The sequence below is a fragment of the Pinus tabuliformis genome, chromosome J (assembly GCF_031772625.1).
Source record: "Pinus tabuliformis cultivar Carrire ecotype Pingquan chromosome J, CPIR1, whole genome shotgun sequence".
In the NCBI taxonomy this organism is placed as follows: domain Eukaryota; kingdom Viridiplantae; phylum Streptophyta; class Pinopsida; order Pinales; family Pinaceae; genus Pinus; species Pinus tabuliformis.
Genome location: NC_142295.1, coordinates 1,214,946,989 through 1,214,952,988, shown reverse-complemented (window position 1 = coordinate 1,214,952,988; position 6,000 = coordinate 1,214,946,989). Strand labels below are relative to the sequence as shown.

General features: G+C 41.4%; 2 pseudogenes; both read right to left on the bottom strand.

The window, feature by feature from the left end:
• Positions 1–297: 297 nt before the first annotated feature.
• Positions 298–990, bottom strand: LOC149231508 (cathepsin B-like protease 3 pseudogene; annotated as a pseudogene).
• Positions 991–1,050: 60 nt separating this feature from the next.
• LOC149231507 (D-2-hydroxyglutarate dehydrogenase, mitochondrial-like) overlaps positions 1,051–6,000 on the bottom strand; it is a 29,139-nt pseudogene continuing 24,189 nt past the window's right edge.

Here is a 6,000-nt window from a genome sequence, read left to right as displayed (position 1 = left end):
GAAGTAGCCTATCCGCAATCTTCACATTAAACCCAAATTCATTTCCCAGCAGACGCTCTTTCCAGTGATTGAAAAATTCACAACAGAGATTGTCACGGAAAGATATTATGGCTGGCAGTTAAACGCCCACCGAGCAACTTTGCCTAGCTATATTCATCAATTTGATGTTTAAGAGAACAAGGCACAAATGTCTCGACTCTCTGAAAGGTTAAGTAGAGGCGATAATAGTGTGTCGATCACTTAAAAGAGGGAAAAGAGAGACGCAGATCATGGCGGGCATCAGTAGCAAGAGCAAGACTATGTTGTTGCTTGTAGTATTTGCTGCGTCCAGCCAATCAGCTTGACAGCATGTCTTCCTAAATAACGAGCCTGGACATGCTTGTACACACCAGTTTCATAATGGGCAAAGTCCTCATAAACAGAAAATGAGACCTCTATCGGACCATTAGTGAAAACCTCAGCCATTATATTGTATGGATCTGATTTGATTCTGTATGCATTTGAACTGTAGTGCTTGGAGTGTGACCAATTTTGATTATCCTTGTAGTGCTTGACACACTGAGGTGTTGGGTATGAAGGCTCGCAACCAGGATGATTACAACCATCATTGTCAAAGTAGGGATAACACTCATCAATTACTACACCCCTTCGACTGAAATAACGCCATGCAGATAATGGAAAACTACCATTACACCCTGATCCACATCTAAATCCACAACATGCCACTAAATCGTTTTCTAAAAGAGTGGCATTCACTTGAAAGTGAACGCAAAATCGGTCTAACAGTGCTGAGAAGTTCCGACCTGAGGCTTGAATAGCTTGTGACAGGGCTTTACAAACAGCAGTTGACAAACAAACATTTTGCATATGATCAGAACTTAATATACGTTCAAGGAGTGGCCAGAAGTGTCTCAGTATGAGGATAATAGTCTCATCTCCAAGTGGTGAGGAAAAACCAGGGGTTGAAAGCTGGGTGAAAATTGCACCCATCCTGTAGAATGCCCTCGCAACTGACTCTAAAAGTTTGAGCATAACCAATTGAATGCTGTGTCAAACACACCATGCCCCCGTGCGCATTTCATCAACAAGTTCATATAGGTGTTGAATAGGTAGTGATAAATCATATTTGTAAACAGCACCTGCTCTCCCTAGTGCCTCTGTAATACCCTCACGTATTCACCAAAATGCAGCAATCTGATTGTAGTCTTGTGCCACAATACCATCAACAATGAGACTATTTTCAAGACAACTCTCCAGAAAGGCATCCAACTTTGCTTTGTCATGCAACTGGTTGCTACCGGTAGTCTCAATCAAAACATAGAATTACTCCTTTGAAGAAGGTAAAGGGTTCCTGACACCTTCCAAGTAATTCAAAGCCATGTCCAAAGAAGCAAGATCCAAAAAATTCGAACGCTGAGATAATCTCTCCCAATTTCCTTTTAGCTTCAGAGAGAAGTCTCTTGCAGCTCAAGTAATCTCCACATGCAAGAAAGGCAAGATTTATTGATGAAAGCCTTGGTGGTACAAGAATTGAAACCTTTGTGACTATGCCAAGGGTGCCTTCACTTCCAATGAATAACTGCTTCAAATCATATCCCGTATTGTCTTTTCTCAAGGTTCCAAGCATATCAACCACAGTGCCACTTGCAAGAACAACTTCAAGCCCTAGAACATTTCCACGAAGAGACCCATATCGAAAAAGACATATGCCCCCTGCATTTATGGAAATATTTCCACCAATTTGACAGCTACCTTTTGCACCGAGGTCAATGGGCATCATATACCCCTGATCAGCTCAAATGTGTCAAGATTCTCCAGGACGCAACCAGCTTCACAAACCAAGATGCCACTAACCTTATCACAGGAAATTATGTTGTTCATCAACCCCAGATTAACAATCACCTCATCAAAAACAAGGACACTCCCACCCACGAGGCCAGTATTACCACCTTGTGGAACAACTGCTAGACATCTTGAATTACAATATTTTAGGATCTGTGAGACTTCTTCAGTGTTCCTAGGACGAAGTAGGAGTTGGCTTGAACTCTTATATTTCCTCATCCAATCATGATTTTCCGTAGCCAATTCATCTTTATACTGAATGACATTTTTCTCTCCAAGTATATTTTGAAAATGAAGAATATCTCTAGCTTCTATCATAGAAAAGGAAGGATTTCTCTGTATTTTCGTAGCTGCAGTTCCATAAGATCTTGTCTGGGAATCATATAAACTTTCTAGCTCTGGAAGTGGAGGAAAATGAAAAAACCAAAAAGACTTGCATGCCGATTGAAAGGGCTGTCGTTTATTCATAAGCCTCATGCTGAATTTGTTTTCTTTGTGCTTTTGCAGACATAGGAGCTTTGAAGTCGCTGCTCCCTTTTGAAGAGCTAGAGAATAAATTACACAAATTTAAACAACACATTAATGATTTCTTCTTCAAAACAGGGTTTTGAAGAAGAATCAATCTCTGACATGAGACGGAGTCTAACATCGGCTCCATTTGGGATGGCAGCTGCAGCTTCCTGGAGGTGCCAAGAACCGCAGAACTTTGGGAGAGCAGACAGTGCCTCCACCCATTGGGCAATGGAGTCATCATCGACACAACTCTTGACTTAATTTTCAAACTGAAACTGAACTCAAACAATCTTCAAGCAAACTAAAACCAGATGCTGCCCTTATGGCTGCTTATTTATTTACAAAGCTACCCTACTTTGCTGTACAAACACTAGATCAGGTAATACTAAAATGCCAAATTAACCATTCAAGTAAACCTGAGAATGACGTAGCTCGAGAATGCTTCCGTCAGAACACAGATGCAATTGCCGGCAACCCTTCATGCACGTACTGAGCCTGGTCGCGGAAAAGACAGTCTGATCTGTCAATCAAACTGAAAAACATGTCCATGTATGCCGCAATAGGATCACGGAAGCCGGACTCTGTTGGCTGCCCCAACTCTGTGATGCATACTTCCAGCTGCACATTGTCAATGTATACATCTATAGGCAAATCTGTTATTTCTTGTTTCGATGGAGGAAGGATTTCCAAAAACTTTTTAGGGTCTTGGAAATCATAAGAGTGGATCTGCTCATCTAACCATTGAATCTCATCTTCAATTCTTTCCACAATTAACTCACACAATTCAATTTTGAAGACCTTTAAAGATTTCAAGCATTGAATCAAGGCACTGAAAACATCTTCATCAAATTCAGTATTTGCTAATAAATTTCTTATTTCTTCTACAGCTTCACACAGGGCAGGGTCTGCCACATACCCTTCCATTGCATGAATGAATCAACAGGCACTGGAATGTCTGGATCGAATTGGAGTCGCCGGGTGAATGGTTCAGCCTGCATGAGTGTCTGACAGCTATCCACCATCAGCATCAGATCTGTATCTTGATTGCATGTACTGGGGTAAAATTCAAATGAAGTGCTGTATTCACAAGCTCACGGAGATTGACTGAAGTAGTGTTTATCTACTAACGCTGATGTAAAACAAGAACGTTTTCGAAGGCTACCTGGCATAACTTCAGGCTCCGTCTAAGACTTATGAAACAAACACCTCAATCCACAGACAAGTTTGTTCTCCCCAGTATGGTCGCCGGTATGTTAGCGCTTGAGATTTCACCCTAGGCTGAGGAAGGTAAACCTTCAAGGCAACATCAAACCATTTCACCTCGTAGCTAGCCCTACGGGGTATGAGAAGGCTCTCTCCGGTCAATCTCAATAAAATCTTCAATGGCGAGATGACCCACAAGGTAACACAGATATTAGGCTAGTAAACTGATAAGGAAGTTTGATTTGGGGTTTTTAATTAAATGACGGGGCTTTTCTGGGCTGCATGGGCAAAATCACAGCTTGAACAGAGAAATATAATGACTACACAGATTATCAACTGAGGCAAGGTAGGCAAGCAATTTAACACCAAATCTAGATTTTAAATGAGATGGCAAGACTGGTGAGGAGCTGACAAGGGCATAGGAGATGAATCCTTGTCAAACAGAAGAAAACATCGAACGTGAACAAACTTATAGGAGGAGCATATAATACTATGAATTCCTACCTAAACACTTCATTTGTTCAGCTAGAAATGATCATGAAATGAAATGAAACATAACAGTTTACATATGTAACAGAGGAAAAACTAATGTTAAATTGTCATACCACATGAATCTCAGCAAACAGAGCTGTGAAATTCCATTAAATTCTCTGCCAAAAACTGTACAATGAAAGCTCTGTTCCAGCACTCAGCACTCAGAAAATCTCCCCTCTCCTTTACAAAATGAATTTTTAATACAATAAATAAAAAAAATGCTGCCCAAAACAGGGGCGCTGTTTTAACTAAAGCCATAAAAATAGAGCAGATGGAAACAAGAAACAAGAGGCACGTTTTCACAGTTCAGAGCCGTCTTAATTTGGTCAACTGTACAAGATATGAGGCTATTGACAGTTGCAACCGATCCTAAAGATAGCGCACAGAGTTGATTAAAATCTGGAAAACCACAGTCGACAACGAGCCACTGGAGATTGTGTCATTAATGACATTGCTACCCAAACTCAACTGTGTGCCACAAAATCCAATGGTAAAGGAGCCACGTAGTTGGGATCACCACCGTTGAGAACGACATTCATGGCCACTATACATACATCAGTGCAGCTCTCCTGGAGAATAAACATGTTACCCTGATTCGAATTCAAGTTGTTGACACGCAAACGAACCTATGAATGCCACTTTGCAAACTGCGCCCCAAAATCTGGAAATGCGTTGGCCATTTTAATAAAACTAATTTTCCACCGATTCAGCTTATGGTGACAACTAAACTAAGAGTCCCAACAATCGCCCGCAATTCCCACAAAATCTCCAAAAGATCGCACTGTGATCTGTCAATTCGCTCAACCATTTGTCGCCTTACCAGCAATCCGAGTTTCACAAATGCCGGGTGCTAAGTGACTAGGTGTTGAGATTTGAACGAAGTAGCCTATCCGCAATCTTCACATTAAACCCAAATTCATTTCCCAGCAGACGCTCTTTCCAGTGATTGAAAAATTCACAACAGAGATTGTCACGGAAAGATATTATGGCTGGCAGTTAAACGCCCACCGAGCAACTTTGCCTAGCTATATTCATCAATTTGATGTTTAAGAGAACAAGGCACAGACGTCTCGACTCTCTGAAAGGTTAAGTAGAGGCGATAATAGTGTGTCGATCACTTAAAAGAGGGAAAAGAGAGACGCAGATCATGGCGGGCATCAGTAGCAAGAGCAAGACTATGTTGTTGCTTGTAGTATTTGCTGCGTCCACCCAATCAGCTTGACAACATGTCTTCCTAAATAACGAGCCTGGACATGCTTGTACACACCAGTTTCATAATGGGCAAAGTCCTCATAAACAGAAAATGAGACCTCTATCGGACCATTAGTGAAAACCTCAGCCATTATATTGTATGGATCTGATTTGATTCTGTATGCATTTGAACTGTAGTGCTTGGAGTGTGACCAATTTTGATTATCCTTGTAGTGCTTGACACACCGAGGTGTTGGGTATGAAGGCTCGCAACCAGGATGATTACAACCATCGTTGTCAAAGTAGGGATAACACTCATCAATTACTACACCCCTTCGACTGAAATAACGCCATGCAGATAATGGAAAACTACCATTACACCCTGATCCACATCTAAATCCACAGCATGCCACTAAATCGTTTTCTGAAAGAGTGGCATTCACTTGAAAGTGAACGCAAAATCGGTCTAACAGTGCTAAGAAGTTCTGACCTGAGGCTTGAATAGCTTGTGACAGGGCTTTACAAACAGCAATTGACAAACAAACATTTTGCATATGATCAGAACTTAATATACGTTCAAGGAGTGGCCAGAAGTGTCTCAGTATGAGGATAATAGTCTCATCTCCAAGTGGTGAGGAAAAACCAGGGGTTGAAAGCTGGGTGAAAATTGCACCCATCCTGTAGAATGCCCTCGCAACTGACTCTAAAAGTTTGAGC